The 13,833-nt window shown below is 42.9% G+C and overlaps 1 protein-coding gene across 3 annotated transcripts in view; it reads left to right on the top strand.

Moving 5' to 3' along the window:
- Positions 1–13,833, top strand: part of LOC126475922 (organic cation transporter protein-like) — a 416,650-nt gene that overhangs the window by 338,060 nt on the left and 64,757 nt on the right. Inside the window, exon 1 of one of the 3 annotated variants that reach the window (XM_050103503.1) lies at positions 5,762–5,954. The exons of the other annotated variants lie outside the window; for them this stretch is intronic. The gene's annotated coding sequence lies outside the window, so the exon portion shown is untranslated. Of the gene's footprint in view, positions 1–5,761; positions 5,955–13,833 lie in introns of those variants that run through there. 3 annotated transcript variants of the gene reach the window in all.

Genomic DNA, 13,833 nt, shown 5'->3' on the forward strand with positions numbered 1-13,833 from the left:
AAGAAAAAAATAAAAAATTATGGAACATTCAAGCAGCAACACAAGTCGACAGGGTACCCACGGTGGCGTCTGTTCCTTCTTCTCTCATATATATCAACTAATGAGATTTTTTTTCTAGACGGAAAATATGTTGTAGGAAATGTAACGAGTCGTGTCCACTAATTCCTACTTAGATCGTAATCTACATGTACGTAATTGCGGAGCGAGCTATGTAAAACCTCCACATAAAACTGCTTGTAGAAAAGGTAGACGCCAGACAGATTCACTGTCGAATTCCAAGGTAAAACAGTTATATCCCCAGCTGGAAGGTTGCTATGAACACCCCAGTGTTTTACTAGACATAGTTTTTTTTTTTTTTTTTTTTTTAAAGAGGTTATCTGTCGCCTACCTCTGATCATTCAACTGATTCAACTGACCTACACAGCCATTTATAGGGAGTCCTGCTGTTCAACGTGGACTCCAAGTCACGGTAAAACCTGTCAATTTTCGGTATGAAAATCCTTGCGAGACGTGCTGGAAGCGACAAGTGACATAAAAAGCCTTGGACAGACTGGGGGTTGGACCTGCAATCTTTGGACTTGTACTTGACACCAACTGAGCCAACGAAGAACGCTGGACGAATCCTGAAGAAAAATTTACTCATCCTCGTCGCACCGATCTTTGAGTGTTGCTTCTGAGTCTGGGACCCTTTCCAGGCAGTATTAGTTGAGGAGTCAGCAAAGAGAGAAAGGAGAGCGGTGCGTATCGTCACTGGTTCATTTACTAGTAGAGCGCGTCAAATCGTTTCGTCGACAAACTCGCGAGCCAGACGCTACAGAACAGGCACTGCGCATCAAGGACGACTTAAGCATTAAGACCAGGGAACCACCGATTCCTTAAAGAATCGAATTCCCGAGTATAAAACAGCTTCGAAGTTGCAAGTTAGTTAATGTGTTAAATATTTGACGTCAAGCATATAAGCGAGAAAAAGTTTAGAAAAGGTTTGAAATCGTGCATAAAGTTTGTTGGAAGTCGCTAAGTGTTCTCATTATGAAATGCTGGATGCGTATAGTCTGGGTAATTTGCGCTCCATTTTAAGCAAAACCAAGTTTTTCAAGCATCTCAATGTTTATGAAGTCGTATCTGAATAGCGTCGGTAGTAAAGAAGCAATAAATTAATACACCATGCCTAATGGTGAGGTTTCACTGCAGGAAGGACTAAAATGTGACAGGCGATGCATTTTTTTACCTTTCATCATTTTAAGGAGGTCTCAGCGGGGAAAAGTTTCGTAAAGGTAATTAGTAAATAGTAACTCGTCATCTACCCAAGTCTTCGTAGTGATTTTGACTGTTTATTAGTGAAACTCTATCAAAATCCTCACAGTAGTTTCTGAAATCAGCCTACGCATAAGGTCAGGAAAACGGACTGGGGGACTTTGGGTTGGGTTGTTTGGGGGAAGAGACCAAACAGCGAGGTCATCGGTCTCATCGGATTAGGGAAGGATGGGGAAGGAAGTCGGCCGTGCCCTTTCAAAGGAACCATCCCGGCATTTGCCTGGAGCGATGTAGGGAAACCAAGGAAAACCTAAATCAGGATGGCCGGACGCGGGATTGAACCGTCGTCCTCCCGAATGCGAGTCCGGTGTGCTAACCCCTGCGCCACCTCGCTCGGTGGGGGGATTTTAATTTATGATAAGTATTGATGTCGGTCAAGCTTCGTTGCTCTCTGACGACTGTTACTATACTGCTTTCCCCGCCGGATATCGCTTACTCCCTAACTGCAGTTCGTAGCTCCCATCGTTGTCACGAGATGTCACTCCAAACGCCAATTGAATATTGAACAGATAACAACGCCTATTTTACACATTCATCATTACTATAAACAATAAAAACCACACACAAACCTTCCTCGTGACTCATTTTATCCATTAGCTAAAACCATACAAAAATCGCTACATTAGTTCCCAAAATTGGCCGAAACATACCGACAGAAAAACGCGGCTGGAAATTTGTGGTAAGGACTATGGGACCAAACTACTGAAGTCATCGGCCCCTAGGCTTACACACTATTTAAATTAACTTAAACTAACTTAAACTAACTTACACACACACCCATGCCCGAGGAAGGACTCGAACCTCCGACGGGGGAAGCCGAACGCGGGTGGAGGGTTTAATTTTCGTATGTGTAGACAGCCTTAATACGGAGCAAATTTTTCTTACAGAAACCACAGGAAAATGCACCACATGTGAATGCAAAATCGTTCTTATTAAAGAAAAATGCTTAAGAAATCATGTTGTTAAAGAAACAGGGGTTATATTGTGGAGTACTGGAGCGATGTAAAGTGGAATGGCCACATACAAGATGCGTTCAATAAGTAAGGCCACATATTTCTTTCTCGGCCAGCTTCGCATATATAATGCGGAATTTGTTGTGGGACATCGTGTAACATTCGAGCTTCAATCCCTATAATTTCATGAAGTTCCGATTTGTGGCGGCGCTTTACGCTGACTTCAAAATTGTGTCTGTAACGGAGGTGCTTTCCAAGCAGAATGCTATCATTCAGTTTCTTTTGGCGGAAAACCAGTGCATCGCAGATATTAAAAAAAGGCGCTTGCAGGATGTCTACGGAAACCTGGCAATGAACAAAAGCACGGTGAGTCGTTGAGCGAGGCGTCTGTCATCACCGCTATAAGGTCACGCACACTTTCTGATCTCTCACTCGCCGGCCGGCCGAACACACCTGTGACTCCTGCGGTGTTTGGAACGTCCGGGCGCACTCTCATTCTAGGTGATCGGCGGATCACAAACGCCGAGTGGCACGACGGTTGGTGCTGCTGATTCACTCGTCCACCAGGAGGGCTACTCAAAGGTGTGTGCCCGCTGGGTTCCTCGTCGCTAAACAGAAAGAGCAAAGAATGACCATCTTTCTGGCCCAATGAAGGATCATTCCGCGGAAAGCAGTGCGTGAGAGGTTATTGATACAGCAAAACGTTGACCCCGACGACGACCAGTAGAGTGGTAAGACGCTTGTGTTACCACTCCTTGCACGCCCTTCCAATAAGGTGGCGTAAGGCCGTCGCATTGAACGGAGACTAATCTGAAAAATAAGATTTTGTAGCCAAAGGAGTGGGGAATTCTGAATAAAACCAAACTGATTTCAGAGAAGTACACTACTGACCATTAAAATTTCTACACCAAGAAGAAATGCAGTTGATAAATGGGTATTCATTGGAGAAACATACTAGAACTGACGTGTGATTACATTTTCACGCAATTTGGGTGCATAGATCCTGAGAAATCAGTACCCAGAACAACCACCTCTGGCCGTAATAACGCCCTTGATACGGCTGGGCATTGAGTCAAACAGAGCTTGGATGGCGTATACAGTTACAGCTGCCCATGCAGCTTCAACACGATACCACAGTTCATCAAGAGTAGTGACTGGCGTATTGGGACGAGCCAGTTGCTCGGCCACCATTGACCAGACGTTTTCAATTGGTGAGAGATCTGGACAATGTGCTGGCCAGGGCAGCAGTCGAACATTTTTTGTATCCAGAAAGACCGGTACAGGACCTGCAACATGCGATCGTGCATTATCCTACTGAAATGTAGGGTTTCCTAGGGATCGAATGAAGGGTAGAGCCACAGGTCGTAACACATCTGAAATGTAACGTCCACGGTTCAAAGTGCCATCAATGCTAACAAGAGGTGACCGAGACTTGTAACTAATGGCACCCCATACTATCACGCCGGCTGATACGGCAGTATGGTGATGACGAATACACGCTTCCAATGTGCGTTCACCGCAATGTCGAAAAACAGAGATGGGACCATCATGATGCTGTAAACAGAACCTGAATTCATCCGAAAAAACGACGTTTTGCCATTCGTGCACCCAGGTTCGTCGTTGAGTACACTATCGCAGGCGCTCCTGTCTGTGACGCAGCGTCGAGGGTAACTGCAGCCATGGTCTCTGTGCTGATAGTCCATGCTGCTGCAAACGTCATCGAAATGTTCATGCAGATGGTTGTTGTCTTGCAAACGTCCCCATCTGTTGACTCAGGGATCGAGACGTGGCTGCACGATCCGTTACAGTCATGCGGATAAGATGCCTGTCATCTCGACTGCTAGTGATAAGAGGCCGTTGGGATCCAGCACGGCGTTCCGTATTACCCTCCTGAACCCACCGATTCCATATTCTGCTAACAGTCATTGGATCTCGACCAACGCGACCAGCAATGTCGCGATACGACAAACCGCAATCGCGATAGGTTACAATTCGACCTCCATCAAAGTCGGAAACGTGATGGTACGTATTTCTCCCCCTTACACGACGCATCACAACAACGTTTCACCAGGCAACGCCGGTGAACTGCTGTTTGTGTATGAGAAATCGGCTGGAAACTTTCCTCATGTCAGCACGTTGTAGGTGTCGCCACCGGCGCCAACCTTTTGTGAATGCTCTGAAAAGCTGACCATTTGCATATCACAGCACCTTCTTCCTGACGGTTAAATTTCGCGTCTGTAGCACGTCATCTTTGTGGTGTAGCAATTTTAAATGGCCAGTAAGTGTAAGTGTTGCACTACTTGTAGAATGCCCGTCATAGTATTCAGCCCCTCATTACTTTTCAAGGAAAACATCCAACAGTGGACGCACAAAGTTTCCATTTGTTTACCTGTTTTACCTGACATTTTGATTGTACGTATCTTCAAACATATAATGCAGAAGTCTTTGGAGTCTTTCAATTGTTCAATCTTTGTTTCAAATAATACTAACAAAAACCGAAAATCAGTTAACTGAGAAACCGGTTATTTTGATTGATTTGAACAGTCAGATTAAACTGGAGATGGATGAAAGCTGGTGTAATCGAAAACTAGTTATTTCAGCGGTATCCGCCATCGCTAGCTTGAGCGTTGCCGGGACTCCCCACGAACTCCAGTGGCAGGTAAGAAAAACTTCGGTCTCACGGAGAGACTTCCTGTTGAAATTCCGAGAGCGTGCGTTCCGAGAAGAATCGGGCAACATAATCACTTCCTCTCAGACACGTCTTTTGCGAAATGAGCGTGCTGAGAAAATCAGAATAATTAGAGCTCAGCCAGAGGTTTACGGATAGTCGTTCTTATGACATACAATTCGCGAAGGGAACAGGAAAACGGGGAATTGATTATGGTATCAGTAGTATCCTCCGACTTATACCGCAAGGTGGTTTGCAAAGTACAGATGTACGTAAGAGTTTTAGTAAAAGAAAAATTACTTCTCTCCTACTTGCCACTCAACAACTACTCCTTTCCATGTTCTGCGCTCTTATAGTGTTACATTTATGGTTTACCTCGCCAGTTTGCGAATTGTTAATTTTGAAAATTTCACTCGCGGAGCACCGGGATAGCAGGTTGTTCCGGCAATTACTGTCGTGGGCCGCCAGTTGTCATTACGCTAAAATGCTACTATCGCCTGACGTGGCGTGTTAAAGCGAGACCTTGCTCCAGAAACCCGTTCGGCGATAGCCCGCTATCTGGCCAGGCGTCCAGCGCGCACAGCCGCCCCGCAGCAAATTCGCCGCGAGTTTGCAGTCGAGGAAAAAGCGGCCGCTTGCGGACGGCCGGCGAGCAGCGATCGGGGCGCGTTTGTGGAAACGTGGCGGCCGGGTTACGTCAGCAGCCACGGCCGGTAATCACGTACGGGGAACGCGATAACGAAACGCCAGCTGCCAGCAGGCGGCGCGGAGGTCACGGGGGCGGAGAATGGTGGCAGGCCTGCTGGGCCGCTGCCTGCCAGCTGCAGCCGCGTCACTGCGTCAGTCCGGCTCCAGCTGGCGTGCCGCGTTCATCGGTTTCGACCTGCACACTGCCCACTGCTCGCGGTTCGGCTACGCCACATAACGCCCGGCCTACCAGCTTCCGTGCTACAGCGCCGCGCCTTATTGTTGCGTCACGAACGGACTCTGGATTCGCGTTCTCTCCTCTTGCAGCTACGGTAAACCATTTTCTTCTACATTGTTGTACATATTTGGACACGGAAAACTTTCATGTCCATCTTTAACATCACCTGGTTGATTAGTTGTTGTTGGGGTGTGTGTGTGTGTGTGTGTGTGTGTGTGTGTGTGTGTGTGTGTTTGTGTGTGTGTTACGGCTAGCATACGTCCGAATTTTTCTGGGCATATCCTTTGTTTGCGCTCTGACATTTGCGTGCGGAAGAATTTTTTAAAACTTTGTTAAAAAGTCATGTATTTTGATTCGTCTTGAGTTCAGAGATAAATTATGCGACAAATTTTCAGCGTGGCGTCCCTCGCTGGCAAATCTGAATGATTTAATGAGCGAGCGTTAAAGTCCGCACGCAACTTTATGGCCCCAGCCTCCATTGTTATGATCGTTACGTGTCTAAGTACTATCAACCTGAGTGGTCTAATTGTTATAACAAGCTTAATTTAATATAGTATTCATTGCCACAAATACGCACCGCTTCTAAATATGAACGTCTAAAAATAAGCGTTCAGGAAACCTTGTTACTTCCACTTGTAATTTCTGCCACAGAAGATGATTGCACTAAGCACGATAACAAGAGCGTTCCCTCGTACCAGTACTCACCCGGCGTACTTCTGCCTCCGCACCCTGACCCAGTCAAAGTTCAAGGGTCAAGAATAGTGAACAGTCACTGGTTCTCTGTGTAAATATTGCTACTGTAGTATTCTGGATGTGTTTGGAAAAACCTATAGTAGACCGTGTTTTTATGAGGGCTATGAATTTTTTACTTTCTTTTCTGGGTCACTACATTCATGAACTACTTATACAAAAAGGGTTCCTACGAATTATTGAGTGAAAAGTATTTGTGGTGGTAAATTGCGCTCATTTTATCGCTTTTCCATTGTTAATGTATATTGTGTAATTAAGAGTCGTTGTGTGGCTGTTGAATGAAGTGTTCGGTTTTTAATTCCAAAATTTGGGACGTATCTCCTTCTTTCATTCTCAAAATTTAGAAAAGTCCTCATTTTCTGTATTCAAAAAGATGTTAGGCCTAGTGTATGTTGTAGTCACCAGTGCAGAAACTGGTTAGATGCAGCTTTCAAAGCTAGCCTATCTTGTAGGAGCTCTTTTCCCCCCCATATCTCCACAAATGCAAAACTAAATCCATTCGAATTCGTAACTTCTTGTAGGCTCCCGCAGCCTGTATGAAATTATCATCTACGTAACTGCTCTGTGATTCGTACGCAAGTGCTTGGCAGAGAGGTCGTGTGACCACCCTCACACTACGAGCGTTCCGTTCTCGAATTGAACTACCGATAAAGGAACTCTTAATCTTTCCGTCCGAGCTCTTGATTTCTCTTGTTTTATTACGATGACCATTTCGCCCTGCGTAGATGGGAGTCAAGAAGAGGAGAACGTTGCTGATGGAATTTTCGTGAAAATAAGCGCTGCGACGAAAAATGTATTTGTTTCAATGGTTACTATCCCATCTCACTTACTCTTGTCACATTCTTCCCTATTTCACGACACTACAAAGCTAACTTCTTCTAACTTTTTCATTGTCGTCCGTCAATCCTATCTAGTAAGAATCCCACACCGGGCAGTGTAAGTTGTTCGCAGTTGTAATCCCTAGGTAATATTTGAATCGATAGCTTTTAAAATTGCTGTGTTATCTTATAACCGAAATACGGAGTAATTTTTTAGTGCTCGTTTTCCACGCAGTATTGTACAAGACTTCTATTCTGCTACTGAAATTTCTGGATTATGTGATTGTCAAGCATGAGTAATCAATTCCATGTCTTGACAAAGCTGTTAGTTGTAACAAACTTGCAGGATCTTTATAACAGTCGAAACAATAGCTGAGATCACTTACATAAACAACGTAAAGCCTAAACGTTCGGTCAAGTCTTGGTATCACTCCACAATTTTTATCCCAACCATTTCCCTTTATTATCAACAACCATTGCGTGAGGCCTCACGATTCGTCCTCTTTTTTTTCCGGTAAAATTCTGTACCTCTCCATTACTTATTCAGATCTGTCAATCTAATCTTGCACATTCCCATTCTTCTGTAGCACCACATTTCCAGAGCGTCTGTTCTCATCTTGTCTGCACTGTTTATCGCCCACTTCACTTCCACTTAAGGCTACACTCCAAAGAAATGCTTTCAGCAAAGACTTCCTTATAGTTAAATTTGTGACCAGTGTTCGTAAATTTCTTTTTTTCTGAGAAGTTTTTCTTACTTTTGCAAGTCTGAATTTTATATTCCTTTTAGCTCTGGCGTCGTCGGTTATTTCGCTGCCTAAATAACAAAACTACTTACAGCGTCTCATCTCCTAATATACATCATATGCGCCGAAATACTCGGAGTTTGCCTTATGTGATGGTCATCATCCAACTGCTAAAGGATATGACATGTCTGTGCAACCACTCCTTTCTACTTTATTCATTCTTCTTCATTTCTTGATAATATTTTAAATCTTGTTACCTCCAAAAGATCCGCTACTTTCTTGCATGGTACTTCTCTTGTTTCCTTTTCCCAACTTTTTTCCATCCAGTCCATCTACTGAAAACTTACGTGTAAAGAAATGACCAAAACGTTTAAATTACTGCTTTTTCAGTAATCCGTATAAGATTTCTTTTGTAACTGATTTCTTTCGAAACATCTGCATTGGTTTCTCTTCGTCCTGATAGCCCTCGTTAGCCCCCCATCCAAACCCACATTTCCAAATCTTGCAAGCGCTCTTCGTGCAGCCTTAGCAGTGTGTAGCCTTCACAGCCTTACAGCAGCGCGTTCCAGATAAACGTCTTAAGAACTGTTCTTTTTTTAATTCCTGCAGTAAACGATTTGTTCACTAATAGTTCCCTTCCTTTAATGAAAACGCGTTTTGCTGCTACAATACTTTTTCTGTTCTATTTCCTGCACCATGTGTTCTCTTCTGTATTTAAGGTGCCTGAATAACAAAACTGATCATTTTTCTGCTTTATTTCTTTCAATCGTGGTGTCAGAAATTCGTTCATCTAAGATTTGCTTACTAGCGTTATGTTTCTTATTCATTCAAAGTCCAACTTTTCATAATTTTTGCCAGTTTCCATAGTATAGTTTGCATATTATGTTTTTCATTGTTAGCTATTGAGGCAACACCACCCGCAAATCGTGTACAATGAATGGGAATTTGATCGGCTTAACTCAAGATGTTTTCGCTTTGAAGACATCATAGCTTTTTCGATAAAAAATGCATAAATTTTATGTTCATGAAGCACTTTTAGCTTTTTAGATAAAAAAAGGTTGTATAAATTCAATGTTCAGGAAGCAATTTTAACTTAATGTTGCTCTCGTGTTACACATTTTCTCCAAATTTTACTTACCATTTTAGACATTCGTAACGTGAATAGTGTATAACATATGGGCTGTTTATACACACAAACTAAACTCTGTAGCGCACAGTGAAGAATTTTTTTTCTGTTTTACTGTGTCTGAAACAGTGGGTGCTATTCCGAAAATGCACCTCTTGACTCCCATGCATGCTTGTAATTATACTGCTATTTTGCATAGTGTAGCACTTCTTAGTGACTGCTGTGAAAATTTCGTCTCAGACAAGGTACAGTTACTTTTTAACACGAGAGAAGAACATTTTTGCCCTTATTATTTTGCGTGAGTGTGTGGAATAATAGGAAAGGAGGCTGTAATGTCCTCATTTCTTTATTTATTTTGATGATAATGTTAATTGAAAGAGCGGTCTTCAAAGACGCTTAGTTTGAGCTACTCTTCTGGTATTAAAGATTGCCAAAACTGCTGTTTTACTGTGTCTGAAACAGTGGGTGCTATTCCGAAAAAGCACCTCTTGACTCCCATGCATGCTTGTAATTATACTGCTATTTTGCATAGTGTAGCACTTCTTAGTGACTGCTGTGAAAATTTCGTCTCAGACAAGGTACAGTTACTTTTTAACACGAGAGAAGAACATTTTTGCCCTTATTATTTTGCGTGAGTGTGTGGAATAATAGGAAAGGAGGCTGTAATGTCCTCATTTCTTTATTTATTTTGATGATAATGTTAATTGAAAAAGCGATCTTCAAAGACGCTTAGTTTGAGCTACTCTTCTGGTATTAAAGATTGCCAAAACTGCTGTTATAGAAATGTTGACTGAATTATGTTCTGTACTTTGACCCTTCAAGTAAACTAGTAATATTGCTTCCTTAGAGGCGAAACGGAGTTACTTATGATTTTTTTCCCCCGTAGAACGAAAGGATATTAAAGGATAAATTTACAGCCTACAGTCACATGTGACTTTTCGATTCCGATCACTAGATGCGTCTAACGGAAGCGTAGCGATTAGTTTGCACAAGCACATTCGCAACAAAAATTTTTTTAGCCTGACAGTCCAAAAAGTTTCGATATTGGATTAATGAAAAAGAGAGAAAAGTTTAGATGGTGTTTCAATGCTTCTGGTGTTCTTCACATGCAACGCACAGGACGTTCATACAACCTTGCGAGACTGTCGCAGAATTCCTTTTTTGGGATGTTGTTTTGAATGTCAAAAATGTCATCTAAGCGTTCCCCGTTCTTGTAAATTTCTACACTTCGTCGTTTTGTGATAGGTTTATATTGATAACACCAAATGTCATCTGTGATGATTTTTTTCCAGAAAAGATTTTCCGCGTCTTGCATTTCAGTTAAGTCGTGGCAGACCACCTCGCGGCGTTGTTTGCGCGGGAGTCAATGTGTGTGGGACAATCTTCGCACAAACTTTTCCCTTATTCAAAACATTCTGGAGACTGCCTTGAACAGTTGATTTAGAGGTGTTGCTCCATTGTGATTTGTGACACAAGAACGTTGTTACGTTACGGTCGCACGTCCACTACCTAACACTGCATCTTCACATAGCACATGATGTTTACAGTAGTTAGTCCAACCTGCCACCGTAGTTCCTGCACTGACGTCGCTCGTATGACAGGAATAAAATCAGTCTCGGAGATTTTTAGACCGACGGGGTACGTGTTCTATTCTTATGAATTTGGCATAATATATATTTTTCTGATGGTAATTAATAATCATCCCCGGAGTTGGCCTTTAATTTGATTGGGAGATGAGAGGAGCTACATGCTAATGTACGAAAGTTAATCTGTATGTTCTACATATGCTACAAGAACCATTTGTTATATCCAAGCGGCTACTTCTTGTTGTATCGGTTATTAATTTGTGGAAAGCAGGAGCTGCCAGGAGTCTTAGAAAACGTCAGCGAAAAAGATGAACGACTACACCAGTCACCTTCGATATCCACTCTATTCACTACGCAGAATAGTAACCAAACGTTCTTATCAAATGACATGAATCTTAAAATAAACAACTTTGTGGTGCACAATTCATTTAACTTCACTCATAGTAATACAACGCGAAATATGGAACGATAAACGCAGGAACAGTGGCATGAGTCTCCCGTGTTACTATGATCTTGCACCTGTAGCATAAGCTTGTAATGCGAGTGACATAAAACGCAGACTTTGTGCTTCTCCCAAACATGCTTACACGCCCTCCAAGCTTCATTGTCACAGCTCCTTCTCATTTCGCTGGTCAGCACGTTCTGTTATTCAGTAAGATTGTCTCTTTCTATGACCTTCGCTTGTTTCGGCGTTGTACGCACTAGGCACATAAGCGTCCATTTGCGTGTGTTTATCTCCATAGCCACGTAAATATTTGCAAGTTCTTTTTGGATCAAGGGCAAGGAGAGCAGCGTTGAGATACAGTTTCAGCTTTCACATTCGAGTAAGGTCATAAGCTCCGTCTAAACGAAACCTTTTCCATATGGTTGCTACATTTCATAACATCGAAAATATTTTGTAGTAGTTGCAACTTTTTAATCATTTTTATTTCTTCTTTTTGGCAACCTTGCACGGTCGCGAAGCCATAAGGTAATGGAACATATGCTCAGCCTGAATATACACGAGCTGTTCTAAGAGAGAGTCAGTATTCGGGGATATGACAGGAACGATCGTTCTAAGCGAAAAAGAGCAGTAAACATGAGCTCTAAAATGCACACCTTGAAAACTATAGGCACTTGTTCATTTTCTCTATTGTCCAACATATCTCTTCTACTGAACACGTGCTCCATAGCTCTTAAGCTATGCATTTTGGAGCCAATTTTTTACTAGATAGTTTTTCTTGTTTGGTCCACACTACCTCCTCCAAAAATATCGAAAGCAAAGAGTTTGCAGTAGAAGAGATTAGTTTCTCAGTATCGAAGATGAAGTTGCGCTCATAGTTCTCAAATCAGACTTCTTTGCTTCGAATGATATTCCTGTCGTATCGCGGAATAATGATAATCCCTCCTGGGACATCCTGCACTCCGGCCGCGGTGGCCTAGCGGTTCTAGGCGCTTCAGTCCGGAACCGCGCGACTACTACGGTCGCAGGTTCGAATCCTGCCTCGGGCATGGATGTGTGTGATGTCCTTAGGCTAGTTAGGTTTAAGTAGTTCTAAGTTCTAGGGGACTGATGACCTCCGATGTTAAGTCCCATAGTGCTCAGAGCCATTTGAAGCATTTTGAGCATCCTGCACAAACAGTCTTTTGCTTGTGATTTTAACTTTCAGGTCCATTCTGAGGGCGATGGAAGAAATGTTTACCTTACCTCCCTGCAGCTAGAGGGATTTACTTTATGGGGACAAGAGCGACGTTGAACTACTACTCGTGAAAATTGTAGCACCATGCTATGCCGACGTATTCGTCGCGAGACATACAGCAAATGTTCTGATATTTAAATTTTATCGATTATTTTCCCGCCTAAGTTGCACGTTTATTTTTTTAGTGTGACTAGTTTCGAACGGAGCTGATCGTCTTCAGACGTTGTGTAGTTGCGTAAGCAACCCGTCGTGGCCACATGTAATTACCCATTAGAATATTGTGAAATCTAGTTTCAAATGAACACTAAGAATTTCGTATGCAGTTACATGTATCTGAAGATATCAACTCTGTTCGAAACTAGTCCTACAGCAATAAACATGCAACTGAGACGAAGAAAAGCTGATAAATTTGAAAGATGATAGTGAGATTGTGCCGAGACGAAACCAAAGGGAATGCCACTTGACCAAGTTACGAAGACTGGACGATGGAGAATTGTAGGCTTTCGGAAATAATGGTCGCCATATCGCGAATTTGCGCTTTAGTGCTGATATGAGCGGCAGTAAAAAGTTAACTTAGAGTGCCATTGTTCCCCCCCCCTTCCCCTCCCCCCCTCCCACCCCCTCCCCTCCCCCCGCCCCACTCCCTCAGTCTTGTGATGTCTGCTGTACAATATACAGCATAAACGTACTCCTTTTCCCTTTTAGCAGGTCAGCCCAGACTCGAAAGCGCCCTACCAGCCTGGGTTAGGCACAACAGAAAACCGTCGGTGGCATCCATATTGACCATAAACCGTCGTTGTTGACGAGTCTCACTTTAATTTGGATTACAGCGATGGCCTAGTGTGCCAAAGGCACAACCGAGACAGTTAACGCCTCCCAGAGAAGAGCACATAACGTTGTGCTGGATGAACGCTCCTGATGTATCGGACCTGTGAAATCAATTTTGGTTGCCAGTTTTTTAAGTTTGTAAACGCATTGTAGCTCGATGGCTCAACAGCAATTCAAGAAAGAATTATCTCAAGTTCTGCACTAGAATAACAGAGCAGTCTGTCTTTTATATGGGACGCTGAAACTTCCATATGGATTTAAAGGCGTTGCATACTAACTCTCAAGAATTGTCCCACATTTGTTTCAAAACGTTTGTATTGAAGATTGGAGTGTAAATGCTTTACAGCGTGCAAAGATTATTAAATTAGTGCATTCCTGTTGCTTTGAAAAATGGTTCAAATGGCTCTGAGCACTATGGGACTCAACTGCTGAGGTCATTAGTC

Source organism: Schistocerca serialis, chromosome 1, assembly GCF_023864345.2.
Source record: "Schistocerca serialis cubense isolate TAMUIC-IGC-003099 chromosome 1, iqSchSeri2.2, whole genome shotgun sequence".
Lineage (NCBI taxonomy): Eukaryota > Metazoa > Arthropoda > Insecta > Orthoptera > Acrididae > Schistocerca > Schistocerca serialis.